This window comes from Spermophilus citellus (assembly GCF_964194105.1).
Source record: "Spermophilus citellus genome assembly, chromosome: 5".
Taxonomy (NCBI): Eukaryota; Metazoa; Chordata; class Mammalia; order Rodentia; family Sciuridae; genus Spermophilus; species Spermophilus citellus.
The window spans coordinates 22,271,230-22,293,427 of NC_138186.1; positions in this window are offsets into that span (position 1 = coordinate 22,271,230).

The window sequence follows — 22,198 nt, forward strand, 5'->3', positions numbered from 1 at the left end:
TCAGTTCTCCCCACTCCAGATTTTTCTCACGAAATTCTTATCTCCACAGGGGCACAGAGCCGGGCATGTTCACTTTGGAATTAGCTCACGTGGAATGGCTTTCATAATTGTTACGATCAAAAGCAATCAGAACTATAATCATGGTGTTTGCATTTAGGAGTTTGAGTTGCAAGGAAAAGAAATGCAACTTGAACTATCTCTTAGCCAAAAAAAAAAAAAATGTGTCTGAAGTAAGATTTGAATAACTAGTTCAATAAAAAGCAAGGGAGACAGTTGGGTTTCAGGAATATAGGAACCAAGAACTTCAGGAGTCCTCACCTCTGTTCTCTGCTTCAACCAATCACTGCATTCTAGCTTTATCACTAATAATCCTTGAGTCTCACAGTTTAGGACTCTTGACAACTCAGATTTAAGCTCAGGACTTTGACCATGGCTGTGGAGCTAATTTACTAGAACTTGAAAGAACTGTGACTCATGATGATGGTTCCAGAAGATAGACTGAGCCCCTTGGTTCAACCATGGCTTCTTGGAAGACCCACTGTGGAAGGTATTGGGACAGAGAGAGCTAACAACCTAGAGGGCTCTCGAACCCTTTCCCCACAAATCATATCAGCTTTTAGCTATTTGCTATATGGGGATCTCCCAGGAGATTTCATTGCAAAACGTTCATGAGAAAAAAATAATTTGAAAAACCACAAGTCTAGAAAAGTAGAAAATTAGGTGCGGCTTACATTTATAAGACAGTTATGTTAAAACTCTGCTTTTCTTTTTTTTTTTTTTACATGTTCTTAATTATCATTTGTAAGATGCCAAGTACTTGAAATTGCTTGAAATCAGTTTATACAAGTTTCAGCACCACTCTGTAGTTGGAATATTTTGTAACTACAAAAGGTTGTTTTGGGTTGGCAGGATGCAGTAACCAGGAAAACCTGAGAGAGAGAGGCAGGTGATGTCGATGTGTCATCAAATCCCTAGTGAACACAATGAGACTGTTTCCTTTATTATGGAATTGATGGATTTGATTACCTTAAGAACAAAATCCACTTATGACAGCCATCAATTTGAAGTACCTGTCTTGGCGGTCCATTTTTATCTTTCTAAGTCTCTGTAGCTCTTATGACAATAAAAGCAGTTCTGATCAGATCATTCAGGGCTGGCATTTTGAAATAACTGTACCACTAACTAAATTTAAGAGTGCCAAAATTCTTGATAAAATATGGGAGCTTTGAATTATCTCACACACTTTTGTAGACATTTAAATTATGATTTGATAGCATTTCCTTATGAGTTGCTTACTTGACAGAATTGTTACTTGACAGAAAGTTGAAATGACTACCAAGAAATTACTACCATAAATTTGGTTTACCTACCGTAGCTCCTGATCTGCTAAAATACAGGTGTTTCATGATAAAGTGCATCTCATTGCTTTCCATTTGGGTTAGTTTATGAATACCTATCCTTTTTTTTTCAAACTAAATTCGTGGTAGAAATGGGATGTATCATATTTCTTTATGTCTTTCACAACACCTACTATGGCAACAAGCACATACTAGATGCTCAAAAAATAACTGTTAGAGGTCACTTCACTAAGTACTTATCGTACAACTTACAATGAACTTCACCTCCAGTAGCTAAGTCATGACAAAAAGTGCCTATGAATTCTAAAGCTCACCAAGATGTTGTGAACCTCTGTACTTTCTTTAAGGAATGTCTGAATGAATGCACTAAACATTTCTTCAAATGGGTATTTTGGAAACTAATTCAAGAAATGTACCCTAAACAAAAATATGAATCAGAGTTTTTTGATTCCAAGAAGGAGGTATATATGCACAGGGAAATTCCCAGATAAGTAACAGGGTGTGTGAGCCTGGTCACAGGGCATTGTACCAATCTAAATAGTCATAAATAATGCTTTATCAGCCTGGGATTGCAGCTCAGTGGTACAGTGCCTGCCTAGCATGCATGAGACATTGGGTTTGATCCTCATCACCACATAAAAATAAATAAATAAAATAAACATAGTATATCCATCTACAACTAAAAAAATAAATAATGCTTTATCTACAATATTACCAATATTTAAAACACAGAAAATAAACCCTCTGGCCTATACTGAAGTCAAAGACCATTATCTTTAGAAAAGAGAGAGACAGAGACAGAGATTCTTCCAATAGCAATGTCTTTATAAAGAGGAATACCTATACTTTAAAAGAGAAATTGATATGCCCATTTATTTTGGAACATCACATTTTATATTTCTTGTCTATGGCTGCACAGATCCTGACCTACTACAGAAATCAAGAATAAATATTTAAAGATAAATTGCTAAAATTAAAAATCTTATCTTCAATTTAATGGACCAAATACCTTGCGTGTAAAGATTGCTGTTCTAATACAGCATTGGTTGAGAAATAAGGAAGGGCCTCTCTTCCAAACACAATGCAAACTGAGGGGAAAAATGTGTTTTAAGGAATTTTGATAAATTAAAATATTGGTTATTAAAAAAGGTAGTCAGGTGATGGTCAGGATACACACATTCAAGTCTTCTTTTCTACTTAAGAAAATTACATAGATATGGTCCATAAGTTGAAGTTTTTTAATCTAAAAAACGAGGATAATAACTGTCCCAGACAAAAATTATATGACTTTTATGAAAACTTGGATTTATATGTGTATTATGTGCTACATCATATTAATTCCATATGTAATACATGAATAGGAATATGTAAATCTTTAGTATTATAATTTAATATAATTTATGTTTGTATATAATTTTTTTCATAGGGGCAAGGGGAAATAGGGCTTAAAATGCTTTAGCATATTCGGGATATAAGTAGTATCCTGGCCCAGTTCATTATTCAGCATAGATGAGTGATTGAGCATTTAACATTGCTTTTTGTGCATATATTATAGGGTTTCTATGAAGTTGCTAGTTAGGACATGTTGCAGGAATGAGGTTTCAAAATTGTCTATGCTCCTGGCATTTAAATCTATTTAACTGTGTTACATGGGAAGAAGAAAACTCAGCTCGCTACTGTGGTTCAGAGGATTTTGCCTGAGCTATGGAATCCTAGAGAAGGGTTAGGATGATGGAAAAGGTGGGTCTTTGTGGCAGAAAGAGACAGGCCAGTGACACCAGTCTAGTGGAGAGGCTTCAGTGTTGGCATAATTAAGAGCCACTTAACAACCACATCTCTTCCCCTTACAGGGTCTTTCTGCAGGTCTCTGGGAAGAACTGTTCACCTGCCCATCTGGCCTGACTGAAGACCAAGGGGATTGTTTTCATCAAAAGAGAAAAAGCCTTAGAAAAAGGAAATGGTGAAGAAAGGGCTGAATCCTGGGGATTACAAATGCTTTTGAGCTGCCCGGGGAAGAACAGAAGGGAGGCCTGGCAGCTTTCATGCCAGCCCAAGTGATGCTCACCATCTTTTAAGAAGGCAAAGGAGAAAGGTTTGGGGTGGAGACACTCTGCTAAGAGGCTGGGTTAACAAGATCACAGAATCTAGGAGTCACAGGTAACAACAACAAACACCAGGTGCCTCTCAAGTATCAAAGCAAATAAATATGACATCATGTTCTTTCCATTGCTATAGTCATTGCCATCCAAATTAAAAAAAGAATCCAGCCTAAATCCTGAGAACCACCAGCAGGAAGTGTTTCCCCTCTTTAAATTCACATCTGACGTGTTCACTGGAGAATTTTACAGGACAGGCTTTCCATTAACCACCCTTGGGAGAAAGCAAGCTGAGCTCGGCTGCAAAGCTTAGGACTCACCATGTGAGACTCCTGGAAACCTCTTTGGTCTTCTGTTTTTGTGTCTCAGAGGACAATTAGCATCCCAGGCCTCTTGGAACCACAAATTCATAGTTCTCTGGTCACTTAATACTTGAAAAACTGACGCTTTACTATTAAAATCCCACAGGAACCTCATTTTCCCACAGTCACTCAACAAATTGCCTAGGCCAGAATCTTTAATATCAACTGAAGATGCAAACTAATTCCTGACACCATGAGAAGAGGAGAGGAAAAAAAATTGAAATGCTTCCACTGAAATAGTGTTGATTATGAAGGGTGGTGAGTTCAGTCGTGGAAAGTGGTACCACAGGCCTTAGCTACAACACTGTCTGTCTGTCCTGTCTGTCTTCTCCCTGTACTGACATTACTGACAATATTCCCAACATGCCCATGTTTCTCCTGAAAGTGGTTCAGATTTTAGACCTCTTCCCAATGCACCTGGCCCCCCAGAGAGGAACTTACTCTCTGGAAAAAACTGACCTGTCATTTGTGGAATGCAATGTTAAAAATAAAATAAAAAGAAGAAACTCAATTGGAACCTGCAAACTCAGAAAATGTAGGGAAGAATTTTTAGGTTTTTGGAGAAATCATATTCACTCCCAATTTACCTACTTTCGCCTTTCTTTTGGTTCCAAAGTTTAAGGTCAATCATTAGTATGAGAATTTTGCAAACTATGTAAAAGGCAAGTATCAGATCCATAATGTCCTTCCTTTAGTTCTCATAAAGTACTTTATATATTGTGCACTAGAAGGAGGTGAGCTTTGTTTCCATTTTTTTTTCTTTTTCTTCTTGAAGATTGTCCCTTGATTTTCACATCATAGCCCTTAAGATTTTAGAAAACCAAGAGGTAGAAAACAAAGGCCTGGCTAAAAGGGGAGGAAAGGATTATTAAAGGATCAATACAAACACAGGTTCTTGAACCAGATGTTCTGGGTTCAAAGCCCAGGGATACACTTGTGAGCAACATAATTTTGGCTAATTTAGTTCCTCTTCTACGTTTCGCTTTTCTCACCTATAAAATGGAGATAATGATGATAATAGCAGCATCTACCCTATTCTTTGTTGTGAGAACACGATGAGTCACTTGATGCAGGCCACGAACATTTGCCAGCACCTTGGAATCCCCTAACACTCAGGAAATGTTGTCTCTCAATGTTACAAATCTCAGTAAACTTCAGACTCTTAAGCTTTCCTCGGTAGCACACACTGGGCTCCAGAACCAACAGCCAAGTGTCAATACTCCAAGTAGCCACCTGGACATTAGAAACTCTGTCATCTGTATGATTAGGGTGTGGCCCACTGTTTAGAAATGAAATTTAAAAGAGAGAGAGAGAGAGAGAGAGAGAGAGAGAGAGAGAGAGAGAGAGAGACTGACTTAAAAGTCAGTATTGAGACCATGAAAGTGGTCTCCATAGACCCATCCAGTCATGAATCTCTTAATGACAGGGGTATGTTCCAAGAAATACGTCATTAGGTAATTTCGTCATTGTTTGAACATCAGAGAGAAAACTTAGGCAATGACAGCTAGGTACTAGTTGATAACTAGTCTTACAGAACCACCTCCATACATGTGGTCCAACACTGACCAAAATGTCTTTAAGCAATTCCTGACTTTATCTATTTAGTCAGGAAAGTGGAGGATTAAGATAATCCTTCATATAACTTATAAAGGAAGGGATCAGGTGTAGTAGGTAACCCTTTTAACTCAAATCTCTAATGAGGCTAAATTTGCTGGATACTTAAAATTCAGCCAGGCAATCTAGGTAGAAAGAGATTTGGAAACAGTTAAGTATCTGAAAACTGGATTCGGTAATACCAGAAAAAATTAATTTAACCAATGATCTGCACCCCTAGGCAACTTAACTGATCAAAGTTTACCAAGATAGCTTCTACACCGACTTTGTGACCATCATGATTGTGGCAAACAAATCACAGAAATGTGCTCATCCAGCACATTTTCTAATCCCTCTGTCCAAGCTAGAAAGAGTCTTGTAGACTGATTCACTTAACTAAAGTCTTCAATGGCTTAAAACAGTCTGATTCGGATGTAATAAAAATTTGCTGGCATCGCTGATTTCTCAGACGTCCGCCTCTTGAGCATGTCTTGCACTTCAAAAACCTGCTTTGAAGACCAAATTACTTTCTACCTAGAAATATGTTTTAAGAAATCATACAGTTAATAATCAGGGGCTGCTGTTTTCGTGAACCTTCTGATGCCAACTTGTACAGCCTTCGTCTTACCTGAGAGCGTAATTCATGGTCTTCTTTCAAGAGACTGAGATCACCGTCCGTAGGGCAGGGACCCATTTTATTAGAAAAGCTCCCTAGGGTTAAAGACAGAAAAGGTGAAAAAAATATATATATATATTGCAGATTTTCACTTCAGCTGATTTTCACTTGCAGCTGTTTCTCATCTTCCTTCCTACTTCATCCCGATAGCATCCTTCATCCTCAGCTGTTTCTGGGATCATGCTTTCAAAGGCACTTCCCTGAACTTTCTATTGGTGGTCCAGTGTAAAACTTTGCGATGATGATGCTTTGTCCCCAGCCTGCACCCAGAGCAACTTTAGTCACATCTTGCATGACCTGTCCACCATCAGGGGTCCTCGGTCTTGGCACTATTGGCATTTCGGACTAGACAGTTCTCTGCTGTAGGGACTGACCTGTGCTTTGCTCGATATTATCCCTGGCCTCCACCCACTGAATGTCAATCTTAGCCTCTACCTTTCTGCCCTTTCCCTCCAGTCATGGCAACTGAAAAGTCCCCAGACACTGCCAAATGTCCCCTGAGAGACAAAGTATCCTCAGTTAAGAACGCCCATCTCCTTGGTAAATTCTTTGCAAGACAATGTGTCTTGTTCATCTTTGGCCATCTCATGGTGCTTCCTCAATAAATGTTTCTTAAGTGAAAAATAAGTAAATAAATGCAGCCATCACTGAAGCAGGAATATTACTATAGATTTCTCTCCTCAGTCATGGGCTGGACCTCTCATTCAGTGACTCCATATGCCAAGACCTACTTCCAGGATCTTGGGATAGATATCTTGGTCTAGAGGCTGCTAGAGCTTGGAGAACCTCAGGATGCCATGGATTTGATGAGGGGATTGACTTGTTTTCTTTTTATTTTTTTCCCCCAAAAGGAGACATGTATTGTAAGCAGTCAAAGCCTTATTTGTTATCTTCTTTTTTCCCCCTCACAAGAATCAAATGTTTCCATTTCGTGCCATTTGGAATTACGCTAGTGAACATATTAAAATGAAATTTCCAACAATGTAAAAGTTTGAGGCTATGGCTCCATGTCAGCATGTTTCAGAAACCTTTTTGTCCTTAGAGAGGATTCCACCAGCCTCTTTCTCACCAGCCTTGGTATTTTATTTTATAACTTTATTTCAGTACTGGTAGCATTTTACCACTGAGCTATGCCCCCAGCCCTATTTTTTAAATTTTATTTTTATCTTATTTTATTTTAATTTGAGAAGGGGTCTCACTAAATTGTCTAGGCTGGCCTCAACCGTGTGATCCTCCTGACTCAGCCCACCAAGCATCTGCCATCACAGACATGCACCCTGACACCCAAATTCCCAGCCTTGGTCCTTGTGGCCCATTCACAGGGGCATCTTGAGCCTGCCCCCATGGACTGTGAAAAACTAAAGGCAGACACCAAGAAACATCCTTAAGGGAAAGTCACATGGGCCAGGCGCCGCTTCTTGGAAACCTGATTCTTTGAGGCAAGACCAGGTAAACCCTTCGGAAGACCATCTTTACATTCAATCTAAAAGATATTTTATTGGTAGTGTAATTGTTATAGTAAATATCAAGATGAGAATTTTAAAAAAAATAAGATAAGGAAGATAAAATGGGGGAGGGAGTAGAAAAATATATTTATTTGGATCTCAAAAATATCATTCTTTTTGAATTTTTATAATTTGCTTTCTCCTTGTATAATTGCTAGTTGGGATAACAAATATGAAATAATAATAGGATAATTCACTTTTTAGTATTTCCTAAGAACCACACATATATTGTTGTCTATTTCACATACACACACACACACACCACCAGTTAAAATAGTTATAATTACACCATTTTACAGATTTGGAAGTTGAGACTCAGATACTTCAAAGAACTTTCCTCAAATCAGACATCTTATTAGAGAAAAATGTGAAATATAGTCCCAGTTTTATATGACCTCAAAGCCTATGCCTTTGATCTGTCTGTTGATTCCTTTTAGAGAAACCACACCCCATTTTCTACTTATAGACATTTTTAAACATTGGGCAAAGTGTTCATTTTCTATTGCTGCTGGAACAAATTACCATAAATTTCTAGATTAAAACAACATCCCTGTATTATCTCGAAAATTTGTACTACCTCAGAAATCCGCTCAGTTGTTTTCTCTACTTAAAAATCTCACAAGGCGAAAATCAATATTTCAGTCAGGGCTTCAGTTCTCATCTGAGCCTTGGGGTCTTCTCCAGCGTCCTTGGTGTTAGCAGCCCAATCTTGCTGTAGCATAATGTTATATCACCACTAAAATGAATAAGTTATAGCTCCCATTTCTTCAAATATTGTGGAGTGGGAAAAGGATTTAGAAAGGCAGATCTAATACATGATCACTTTTTGTTCAATGAAAAAAAAAGCCTTCATAAATGTATTTTCTCAATATTTCCACGTGGCTCTCTCGTCCCGGCATTCGGGTCAATAGCAGAAGGTCTCATTCTTTTTCTGCTTTGAATCTCTCCAATTTCTCTTCGGCCACCAGACCAAAAAAGCTCCTGCTTTTAAAAGCTCATGTGATGAGATTCTGTTCACCCAGGTCATCTCCCTCCAACCATGGGAGGGTTGTGAATAGCAGAGCTTAGACATCTTTTGGAGACCATCTTAGAAATTCTGCCTACCCATTACAGTCTTTGACTTAATGAGATTTTGATCCTCGTGTGTTAAAATGTAATAACACTGTCCGTGATCATGTAATAACGTCCCTTTATCAAAGAGGTAGACTCCTACAATTCTTTTTTTTCTTTGTTTTCATGTAAAATATTCTTTGCTCAAAATCCAACTTTTTTTGTAGATGGATAGAGGCATTTAACTAAAATAGAATCATGCCACACACTTTTCTACCAACTGGTATTTTCATTCAATAAGGAATCATTGTCTCTCTATAAGTCATTGAATATATACCTATCTTCTTTAAAATGACATTTTCGTTTGCCTTGATGCCCCGTTATTTCTTCTGGCCTTCAGCTCAGCTCCTCTTCATTCATCCTGGTTCACATAAACCATTTGACTTTTCTCACACACACGTACACGTATGTATGAACACATGAACATGATCATTTGTAGATGTACTTTTCTTCATTGAACAAAAAGAGACAATATTTTGATGATGCCTTCCTATATCCTTCCTCGGTACCTGATGAAATTCCCTTTCAGTGAATAATTACAGCTCTATTTTTTTTCCAATGGCCACAGAATATAACATAATTGTGTTACAGTTGCAGCATAATTTAGGTCACCATTCCCTGCTAGTCCGTATTCACCTTTTTATTCCTTTTAACTTTTTCCATCAAAAAGAATGTCACAATAAAATCTTGATACCTGTGTCCATTTTTACTGATTTTATTCCAATGGAGAGATTTTCAGGGTGAAATTGTTGGGCCAAAGAGTTTGCCTATTTTTAATGTAGTAAGAGAGTGCCAGGGTACTTTTTTTTAAAAAAAGTACATTTTGGACAAGTAACATATAAGAAAATCTATTCCCCCAAATACTTGCCACAAATAAATTTTGGATTATTCATTTATAATATTATTAGATCATGATCAGAGATGGTGACAGTTATGGTCTGGATGTGAGATGTCCCCCTAGAACTCTTGTGTGAGACAACACAGGAAAGTTCAGAGGTAAAACGATTGGGTTACAAGAGTTTTAACCTAATCACGCATTAATCCTCCAAAGGGTGGTGACTACAGGCAGGTAGGGTATGTCAGGAGGAGGTGGGTCTCTAGGGGCATGCCTTTGGCTATATATTTTGTCCTTGTTGAGTGGGAGTTCTCTCTCTCTCTCTCTCTCCTTGTTGGTGCCATCTTTTCATCTGTTTTTCTCCACTTCACACTTTTGCCACGGTGTTCTACCTTATCTCAGGCCCAGAGGAATGGAATTGGCCAACTATAGACTGAGACCTCTGAAACCCTGAGCCCAAAAATACAAAATAAATTTTTCCTTCTCTGATTTTTTTGTCAGGTCTGTTTTGGTCACAGTGATGAGAAAGCCGACTGAAACAGAGACCTCTGTTATTGATTATTTTCACATTATTATATATTTTCTATTAAACATGAAACCTTTGGTAGATTTTATATTGAACAGCTGTTATTTGGCACATACAGGTTGCATCACTAATACCTCTCTGCCCTAAATTACACCTCTTCTATTTTACTAGTTAGACCTTTTAAGACTCAAAGGCCAGCTTGCCTGATGTTGACACTGCCTCTCCAACTTTACTTTTAATGTTCTGGCTTCCCCTGGATCATCCACAGGTGTCCACCTTCTCCTTACCACTTTCTTACATGTATGTGCTGTAGGTCCTGGGGAACTAGACAGCTGGACAGTGTGTTTAACTAGAGGAATCGCCTTATTATACAAGATAATTTATTTTACTTTTCTTTTGTGTTTGTTTTTCTACTTCCTCCTTTCCTTTTCTTCATGTTCCTGGTCAGCTGGAATTGATACTCAGTTGTTTTTTTCTTTCTCCTTTTTAATGTGTGTGTTCTGTTGTGCTTCTCCATCCAGTTCTGATTACTGTTTTTCCAGAACCCAGTTTCACATTAAAAAAAGGGATAAATTCAGACACATACGGCCAAATGCCAGGTTTTGACAAAGCAGTGAGAAAAGTCCCAAATGAGAGGACTTGTCAGAGAATAAGATAAGAAAACATCTGTCCAAGGAAGGAACATAGGTGCCCCACTGAAAAAGGGCTCAGCTTTAGGAAATCTGACAATTCCTATAATCACCACACCACCAAACAAGTGAGAACTTCCTGCCTCTCCTCCTGGCCCCAACCAGATCCCAAAAAGACCTGCAGTGACAATTTGCAAGACAGACAAGAGATGGAAGCACTAGACTCAGAAATAAAGAATGCAGCCAACGTCTGCCCTCCATTCTCAATGTTTAGGGCTGGGGAAACCATGGAAAGGGAAAAGGACCTAAAGATGTTGAAGATATTTATTATTATTATTATCTCAGTCTAGACAGGTGAATCAATAATTAATACTGGAGGTGAGGTCCCAAAATGCTGAAGGACTGTTGGCTCCCAACAAACTTCCTCCACCCGGACACCACCTCTCCACTCCAGCTGCACCATGTGCTTTGGTAAAGGCACGGGCATGGGCAAGGGCTATCTCGAACCTTCTGGGTGAGATGACAATGTCACTAGCAACTTTACTATTGCAACCCATGAATCACCCCTGGCTAAATCTTGACCACTTGAATCCAATCAGTGTTCTTCATGCAAATTATTGAGCCAAATTTTACATAAATTAAAATATTCACCTTTCATATGTGTAGTTCAACGAGTTTTAACAATTACATGCACATGTGTAACTTCCCTCACAGGTAAAACAAAAAACAAAACATTTCTCTGTCATGTGAAAAAATTTCCTGCATTCTGTTTGCAGTCAATCTTCCTGTTCATACCCTACCCCCTAAACACACATGCAGGCTCACACAGGAACACACACACTCTCAACAAACACTGACAGAATTTCTATCAGTATGGATTAGAATTCTGTTACAGTATTTCCCATGTGGGGAATGCCATAGAGTTTGCTGTCATGTTCTGGCTTCTTCCACTCAGAACAGTGGGTTGAGATTCATCTGTGCCATTGCTTGCCTGAGAAATTTGTTATTCTTTCCTGAGTGATATTCCCCTTTATGGAATAAAAGGCAATTTATTAATTCATTATGCATGAGTCTTCCAAAGTTTTACTGTTGTGAGTATGAGGGCTATGAAAATGTATGTCCCTGTCTTCTTATGTGCCACAGTCTGGCTGGGCACAAAATAACCAAGCCGCGAGGCACTTGTAGGTTCAAACAGGAACTACTTTATTGCCGAACTCTCACCGGCACTCCTTGCGCACTCCCCAGGAACTCTCCCCACCCTCAACAGGGGCTCCGCAGAACTCAAAAGCAGCAGGAGCCGCCCTATTGCCGGACAGCAGGGGTCTATATACAACTGAATACACAGCCTGTTTCAATCCAGCATCATCCAGTCACAGCAATTATACACAGTTTAACTTAATTATCATCATCTTAATGGCTCCCTTACGTCACCTCTCAACCACTCCTTCTGGCATAATGCCAGGCACCATCCCGACTGGGCTATGGCTCTTAACACTTATGGACATACATTTTCACATCTCTAGGATAAACATATAAGAATAAAGTCACCAATTCATTTGATAAGTGTTTGTCATTGATAAGTTTATTAAAAAATAAATTGTCAGGCACAGTGCCACCTGCCACTGTGCCATCTTCAAACACAGCCGCCTCCATCTTGGGGCACCACCAGCACCTCCACTGCCACCTCAGGATGTAGCAGCCTTCACCTTGGGACACCAACCAGGGCCTGGAGGTACATTGTCAAGATTCCTGTGGGTTTGGTTGCACCTGGAGTCTTCCTGCTGAGTGTGCTAGTGAAGCCAGATTTAAAGTTAGGTAGTCAGTGTAGTTAGGTAAATCGGGTCTAATATCAAGTGAGATCTAAAATGGAGGCCATGCTGAGAATGACTCAGGGAAAACACAGGACAACTCATGGAATGTTAATGAAGTCCCGAAAAGGCCCTAGGCCAAAGTCCACCTCAAAGAAATAGCCCCCAACAGATTTGGAGATAGCCCATCCCAGAGAAGTGATAAGCCCATCCCAAAAGTCCTTCCTGCCCGTTTGGCCCACCTGTGTCCTAACCCTTCCCACCTACATTCCATCACCAAAACTACAAAAAGGGGAAACAACCACACTTCCACGGATTCCACCTCTTGGGTCCCCTTCTTCCTCTGGGAGAAGTCTTGTCTGCTGTCCTTTAATAAACTTCTAATTTCTACTCTGACCTTGCCTCGGCGTGCTTCTTTGGTGTTATTCTTCAACATTGGGGAAGCAAGGACTCGTCACCGGTCAACAGCGGTATCACTAGCAGCCACCATCTTGCTATAGAGGCAGGGGAGAGCCAGGCTCTCCCCAGCTCCATGAGTCCTCAAGTGCACAGGGACCTCAAGTGCACAGGGCTGGCTACAGCAGGGTCAGAGATAGGAAGAAGGTATGAGGGCATCTTGCTCTTGGTTCACCCAGCCAGCAGTCTGGCACCAAATAGGTTCCCAAGACCCACTTGGGCCATACTTGCTGGGCCCTGGCACCAACCTGGTCTCTGACATCAGCTGGACCCTAACTGCCTCCCCAGTCCAGCATTCACCAATCTCCTAGTCCCACCAAGTTCAGCATCAGTCTGACATCCAACAGGGCCCTCTGGCTCCCCAATCCTCAGTCTTCCAATCCATCCTTGACCACCAACCCAGCCCAATACTCACAGCTACATGGCCAACCCACAGCTCTCAGCACCTAGACTTGATCTGCCCAGTGCAGAATAGCTCTTCGTAACAAGCACACAGGTCCTGGCACTTGGCCCTCAGAACCACCTGGGAGAGAAGAACCTGATATCTTAATAAGAGCTATTTGGTTGAAAACTGTACATTGTTTGCATTGGGTGCTGTTAATATTGATCTCCCCATTAAAGGAGAGTTACTGGAAACCTTCAGGGACACTACAAGTCTACAGAGAAAAAAACTATACTGCCTCAGAACCACAATGAAGATGGGAAGAGACATGAACAACATGAAAAAACAAAAGAACAAAGTGCCCCAAAAAAACCAAGATGCTCCAATAATAGAATCCATTGACAACACAGTAGAAGAAATGTTAGAGAAAGAATTCAGAATATACATAATTAAATTGATCCTTGACATAAAGGATGACATAAAGGAGTGAAAACAGAGATAAATTTCAGGAGGTGAAATATCACTTCAATAAAAGAGATAGAAATTATGAAAAGAAATCAAGCAGAAATCCTCAAAATGAAGAAATCATAAAAAAAATTAAAAATTCAATGGAAAGTATCATCAACAAACTAGACCACATGGAAGAAAGAACCTCAGGCAATGAAGACAACATTTAAAATCTTGAAAACAGAGTTGATCACCCAGAGAAGATAGTAAGAAACCATGAACAGAACTTACAAGAATTATGGTATAAAATGAAACGACCATGTTTAAGATATATCTGGATAGAGGAAGGTGCAGAGATATAAAGCAAAGGAATGCACAATCTTTCTGATGAAATAATATCATAAAATTTCCCAAACCTGAAGAATAAAATGGAAAATCAAAGATAAGAGGCTTACAGGACCCCAAATGTACAAAATTACAACAGACTAACACCAAATTACATTATAATTTAAATGACTAGTATTCAGAATAAGGATAGAATTTTAAAGACTGCAAGAGAAAAGTATGAAATTACATATGGGGGAAACCCCTTTGGATCTCAGCAGATTTCTCAATCCTAGACTCTCAAAGCTAGAAAGTCCTGGAACAACATATAACAAGCTCTGAAAGAAAATGAATTCTAATCAAGACTTTTATACCCAGAAAAATTAAACTTCAGATTTGAAAATGAAATAAAAACCTTCCATGATAAACAAAAGTTAAAAGAATTCACAACTAGAAAGCCTGCATTACAAAACATTCTCAGCAAAATATTCCATAAGGAGGACATTAAAAAAAAAGTGAAAACCAGCAAAGGAAGGAACCACACTAAAGGAAAAGACAATCAAAGGAAAAACTGTCAAATTCAAAACCAGAAATGAACCAAAATGAGCAGTAATATAAATTATATCTCAATAGTAACCCTGAATGTTAATGGCCTAAACTCATCAAGCAAAAGACAAATTGGATTAAAACCCGAAACCCAACAATATGCTGTCTCCAAGAGACTCACCTCATAGGCAAAGACATCCACAGACTGAAGGTAAAAGGCTGGAGAAAAACATATCACTCACATGGATCATGTAAACAAGCAGGGGTTTCCATCTTCATATCAGATAAAGTAAACATAAAGCCAAAGTTAATCAGAAGGGACAAAAAAGGACATTTCATACTGCTTAGGGGAATTATACATCAATAGGAGATAACAATCATTAAATATTTATGTCCCAAACAATCAAACATCTACATACATCAAACAAACCCTACTAAATTTCAAAGAATCAAATAGACCACAACACAATAATACTGGGTGACTTTAACACACCTCTCTCACCACTGGATAGACTTTCCAAACAAAAATAAGCAAAGAAACTATGCAACTAAATAATATAATTAATAATTTGAGCTTAATGGACATACATAGAATATTTCATCCATCAATTAGTGAATACACTTTCTTCTCAACAGCACATGGACCCCTCTCTAAAATTGATCATATCTTATGCCACAAACAATTCTTAGGAAATACAAAAAAAATAGAGATACTACCTTACATTCTATCAGATCATAATGGAATGAAATTACAAATCAACAATAAAATAAAAAAATAGAAGCTACTCCAACACATGGAGACTGGAAAATATGCTATTGAATGATAAATGGATAACCGAAGAAATGAGGGACAAAATAAAATAATACTTAGAAATAAATGAGAACACCAGTACAAGATATCAAAATCTCTGGGACAGTATGGAGGCAGTCGTAAGAAGAAAGTCCATGCATTGAGCTCATTCACTAAAAGAACAGAAAGTCAACAAATAAATGACCTAATATTACAACTCGGAAACCCTAGAATAAGAAGAACAAATCAACACCAAAAGCAATAGAAGAAAGTAAATAATTAAAATCGGAGCTGAAATCAATAAAATTGAAATAAAAGAAACAATTCAAAACATTGACAAAACAAAAAGTTGGTTCTTTGAAAAAATAAACAAAATTGATAACCCCTTAGCCATGCTAATGAAGATAAGGAGAAAGAAAACTCAAATTACTAGTATGTGTGATGAAAAAGGAAATATCACAATGGTCACTACTGAAATACAGAAGAAAATTAGGCATTATTTTGAAAATTTATACTCCAATAAAATAGAAAATCTCAAAGATATTGTTATGGTTTAGATTTGGTGTCCCCCAAAAGCTCACAGGAGAGACAATGCAAGAAGGTTCAGAGGAGAAATGATTGGGTTGTAAGAGTCTTAAACTAATCAGTGAATTGATCCCCTGACAGTGATTGACTGAGTGTTGACTGAAGTAGTAGGGTGTGGCTGGAGGAGGTGGCAATTGAGGTGTGGCTTTGGAGAATACATTTGTATATGGTGAGTAGAGTCTCTCTCTCTCTGCTTTCTCATCCATTCCCTCTGTCACACTGTTCTATCCTAATCTTCTGCCATACCTTAAGCCCCGAGGAATGGAGTAGGCATTCTATGAACTAAGATGTCTGAAACTATGAGCATTAACATAAACCCTTCTACAGTTGTGCTGAGTCCTTTGGTTACAATAAAAAGCTGACTAACACAGCACTGACACATTTCTAGAAACATATGTCCTACTCAGACCAAATCAGGAGGACATACACAATTTAAGCAGATCAATTTCAAGCAATGAAATAGAAGATGCAATCAAAAGCCTACCAACAAAGAAAAGCCCAGGACCAGAGGGATTCTCGGCTGAGTTCTACAAGACCTTCAAAGTTGAATTAATAATGTTTTGAAGAACCAACAATAAAAGAAAAAAAGAAAAAAAGAAAAGAAAAAAAAAGATGAATTAACACCAATACTCCTCAATTTATTCCATTAAATAGAAAAATAGGGATCCCTTCCAAACTCATTCTATGAATAATATCTCCCTGATACCAAAACCAGACAAAGACATCAAGAAATAAAACTTCAGACGAATATCTCTGATGAATGTGGATGCCAAATTCTCAATAAAATTCTGGCAAATTGCATACAAAAACATATTAAAAAGATGGTGCACCATGATCAAGTGGGGTTTATCCCAGGGATACAAGGTTCATTCAACATATGGAAATCAATAAACATAATTCATCACATCAATAGACTTAAATACAAGAATCATATAGTCATCCCAATAGATTCAGAAGAAGCATTTGACAAAATAAAGCATTTATTCATGTTCAAAACACTAGAAAAACTAGAGATAGTAGAAACATACCTCAACATTGTAAAAGCTATCTATACTAAACCCAAGGACAATATCATTCTAAATGAAAAAAAAAAATTGAAAGCATTCTCTTTAAAAACTGGAACAAGACAAGAATGCCCTATTTTGCCACTTCTATTTAACATAGTCCTGGAAACTCTAGCCAGAGCAATTACACAGACAAAAGAAATTATAGGGATATAAATAGGTAAAGAACTCAAGTTATTACTATTTGCTGATAACATGATTCTACATTTAGAAGACCCCAAAAATACCACCAGAAAACTTATGTAACTAATAAATGAATTCAGGAAAGTAGCAGTATATAAAATTAACACACATAAATCAAACACATTCCTATACATCAGTGATGAATCCACTGAAAGAGAAATTAGGAAAACTATTGGATTCACAATAGCCTCAAAAAAAAATTGGGAATGAATCTAACAAGAGGTGAAAGACTTTTACAATGAAAACTACAGAACACTAAATAAAGAAATTGAAGAAGATCTTAGAAGATGGAAAGATCGATTGAAGTCATTGTCTGCAGTACAGGAAGCGCCTCTTTTGGGACCGACGCAGGCAATTACTGAAAACTTTTCTTTTTAAGATCACAAGGCAATGCTGAGCTGACGTGGATCTGGGGTGAACAGTCTGGGCCTCTCAGAACACACACTGAGCCCGGATCGGCTGAATTCAAGCTCCCATTCGCCTGCTTCCCGCAGACAAACAGCTGTGACTCAGCACTAATCCATCCGGCTGAAACAACTGGTCGCCCTTCTGTTCCTATGGAGGTAAATGCCAACCAAGCCTTCATAGGTAGTGGCCACAAGTATGAAACGGGGCTTGGGAGAGACAGTAAGGACCCACCCGTTGCATTGGTCACCCGGCAAAGGGAAACGAACTGTCGCCATTTGCAAGAGATAGCACCATGGCAGAGAACTGACGTCATCAGACTGCGGCGGAGGAGATAACTTCATTGAAACCTGCGGCTACAGGTGTGTAATTCCCTAGCCTTCCCTCTCCACACATCGGGGAAACCTTAAGGGCCCCTCCCAGCTCTCCCGTAAGGGCCCCTCCCAGCTCTCTCGTGAGCACGATAGCCAGACTGAGGGAATCAGAGGTGGCACGGGACCCGCGGCGCGGAACTACCGCTCCCACCAGTGCTGACAGCTGAGGTCTCTTGCACCAACTACCGGGGGCGTGGCTACCGCAGGGCAAGTAAAATTCGCTGAGGATTCTCAGCCCCAAGCTCTACAAACTTAGGGTCTGAGGGAATGGCAAACTGGAAGAGTGTGCCCAGTCGTTCATGAAAACAGGGCTCCCAGGAGCAAGAGACCTGGCGTGTAGCCAGTATTGTGGTGAGCGGCACCCGTGAGAGGGGCCTGGCTAGAGGAAAAGTGGGAAGTGACTAGACACAAGAGGAGGCCCTAGGCACTCAGGATTGGAGACTCGCCCAGTCTGGGAGGAGCTGCTGCACAGTGATTGGTTCCCGTGTATTGACAGGAGAAACTTGGCCTTGTGGGCACAGCACCACCTACTGGAAGAGAAGTAAATCAAACTCTAAGACTGCATTCATTAGTTTTTTTTTTCTTTTTACTTTTCTCTTTTTTTTTGATTTGGGTTTTTCTTTCATTTTCATTTTTCTTTCTTGTTGTTTTTTTAATTTTTTTTACGATTTTTTTAAATTTTTTTTCTAATTTTAATTTTAATTTTTTCTTATTTTTTAAAAAAATTTTTTTCCTTTTTTATTTCCTATTTTTTTATTCTTTTGTCTTTTCATTTCTTTTCAATTATCTTATCCCCCCTTCCTTGAATTCTACCTGCTTACTCTCATTCTCTTTAGTGACTTCTTCCCTTCCCTACTAATACCTTTCCTCCCAAGCATCAAATAAGTGTATAGGAGTAAACAGTAACTCAGCAGTCAAACAGAACAAGAAGTAACATGAGCAGCTTCAAAAAGCAAGGAAGAAAAGGAGTACAAACAATGCAGGACAGCCTAAATATTCAGGAGGACCTAGAGTCATCAGAAAAATGGTCATATAAAGAACTCAAGGAACACCTTAGACAGATGGAATGGAACCTTAAAGATGATACAAGACAGCAAATTCAAGCAGCGAAAGAACACATTGAGAATGAATTACATAAACAGATAAAAGAAGAAGTTAAGCATCTTTATCAGGAGATAGAGATTATAAAAAATAATCAAACAATAATTCTAGAAATGAAGGAAACGATAAACCAAATTAAAAACTCAATTGAGAGTATCACTAACAGAGTGGAGCAAGTAGAAGCCAGAACGTCAGATAATGAAGACAAAATATATCATCTTGAAAAGAGTCTAGCCAACTCAGAAAGGCTGATAAAAAATCACGAGAAAAACATCCAAGAGTTATGGGATAACATAAAAAAACCAAACTTACGAGTCATCGGGATAGAAGAAGGTACAGAGATTCAAACCAAGGGAATGAGTAACCTGCTGAATGAAATAATTACAGAAAACTTTCCAGAAATAAAAAAGGAAACAGATATACAAATTGAAGATGCATACAGGACACCGAGCACACAAAATCACAGTAGACCAACGCCAAGACACATTGTTATGAAGATATCCAATATACAGAACAAAGAAAAAATATTAAAAGCTACAAGAGAAAGGAGACAGATTACATTCAGGGGTAAACCAATAAGGTTAACAACGGATTTTTCATCACAGACACTGAAAGCAAGAAGGTCATGGAACAATGTATTTCAAACACTGAGAGACAATGGATGCCAACCAAGAATTCTGTATCCAGCAAAATTAAGCTTCAGGTATGACAACGAAATAAAAATCTTTCATGATAAACAAAAGTTAAAAGAATTTGCAGCCAGAAAACCAGCATTGCAAAGCATTTTGAGCAAAACACTACACGAGGAAGAAATGAAAAACAATAACCAAAACCATCAGTAGGAAGTGCCTCGGTAAATACAGAGGGCGAGGGGAAGGATAATCATGGAGAAACAAACAAAATTTTTTTAAAAAAGGATAAATAATCAAACATGGATGGAAGTACAAACCATATATCAATAGTAACTCTGAATGTTAATGGCTTAAACTCTCCAATAAAGCGACATAGGCTGGTATCATGGATTAAAAAAACAAATCCAACAATATGCTGCCTCCAGGAGACACATCTGATGGGAAAAGACATACTCAGGCTGAAGGTGAAAGGATGGGAAAAAATATACCATGCACATGGTCCTCGTAAGCAAGCAGGGGTGGCCATCCTCATATCGAATAAAATCGACTTCAAGACTAAGTTAATCAAAAGGGATAAAGAAGGACATTATATACTGTTAAAAGGAACCATTCACCAACAAGACATAACAATTATCAATATTTATGCACCAAACAATGGTGCTGCGACATTCATAAAACAAATTCTCCTCAAGTTCAAGAATCAAATAGACCACAACACAATAATTATGGGTGACTTCAACACATCTCTCACCATTGGACAGATCCTCCAAACAAAAGTTGAATAAAGAAACTATAGAACTCAATATCACAATCAATAACCTAGACTTAACTGACATATATAGAATATATCAACCATCATCAAATGGATATACTTTCTTCTCAGCAGCACATGGATCCTTCTCAAAAATAGACCATATATTATGCCATAGGGCAACCCTCAGTAAATATAAAGGTGTGGAGATAATACCTTGCATTTTATCTGATCATAATGGAATGAAACTGGAAATCAATGATAAAAGAAGGAAGGAAAAATCCCACATCACATTGAAAATGAATAATATGTTACTGAATGATCAATGGGTTACAGAAGACATAAAGGAGGAAATCAAAAAATTCTTAGAGGTAAATGAAAATACAGACACAACATATCGGAATCTATGGGACACAATGAAAGCAGTTTTAAGAGGAAAATTCATCGCCTAGTGGTCATTCCTCAAAAAAAGGAAAAAACAACAAATAAATGAGCTCACACTTCATCTCAAAGCCCTAGAAAAGGAAGAGCAAAACAACAGCAAATGTAGCAGAAGGCAAGAAATAATTAAAATCAGAGCGGAAATTAATGAAATTGAAACAAAAGAAACTATTGAAAAAATTAACAAAACTAAAAGTTGGTTCTTCGAAAAAATAAATAAGATCGACAGACCTTTAGCCATGCTAACGAAGAGAAGAAGAGAGAGAACTCAAATTACTAACATATGGGATGAAAAAGGCAATATTACAACAGATGCTACAGAAATACAGAAGACAATTAGAAATTATTTTGAAAATCTATATTCCAATAAAATAGAGGATAGTGAAGACATCGATAAATTTCTTAAGTCATATGATTTGCCCAGACTGAGTCAGGAGGATATAGACAATCTGAACAGACCAATATCAATAGATGAAATTGAAGAAGCCATCAAAAGACTACCAACCAAGAAAAGCCCAGGACCGGATGGGTATACAGCGGAGTTTTACAAAACCTTTAAAGAAGAATTAATACCAATACTTTTCAAGTTATTTCAGGAAATAGAAAAAGAGGGAGCTCTTCCAAATTCATTCTATGAGGCCAACATCACCCTGATTCCGAAACCAGAAAAAGACACCTCAAAGAAAGAAAACTACAGACCAATATCTCTAATGAACCTAGATGCAAAAATCCTCAATAAAATTCTGGCGAATCAAATACAAACACACATCAAAAAAATTGTGCACCATGATCAAGTAGGATTCATCCCTGGGATGCAAGGATGGTTCAACATACGGAAATCAATAAATGTTATTCACCACATCAATAGACTTAAAGATAAGAACCATATGATCATCTCGATAGACGCAGAGAAAGCATTTGACAAAGTACAGCATCCCTTTATGTTCAAAACATTAGAAAAACTAGGGATAACAGAAACTTACCTCGACATTGTAAAAGCTATCTATGCTAAGCCTCAGGCTACCATCATTCTGAATGGAGAAAAATTGAAGGCATTCCCTCTAAAATCTGGAACAAGACAGGGATGCCCTCTATCACCACCTCTATTCAATATAGTTCTCGAAACACTGGCCAGAGCAATTAGACAGATGAAAGAAATTAAAGGCATAAAAACAGGAAAAGAAGAACTTAAATTATCACTATTTGCAGATGACACGAT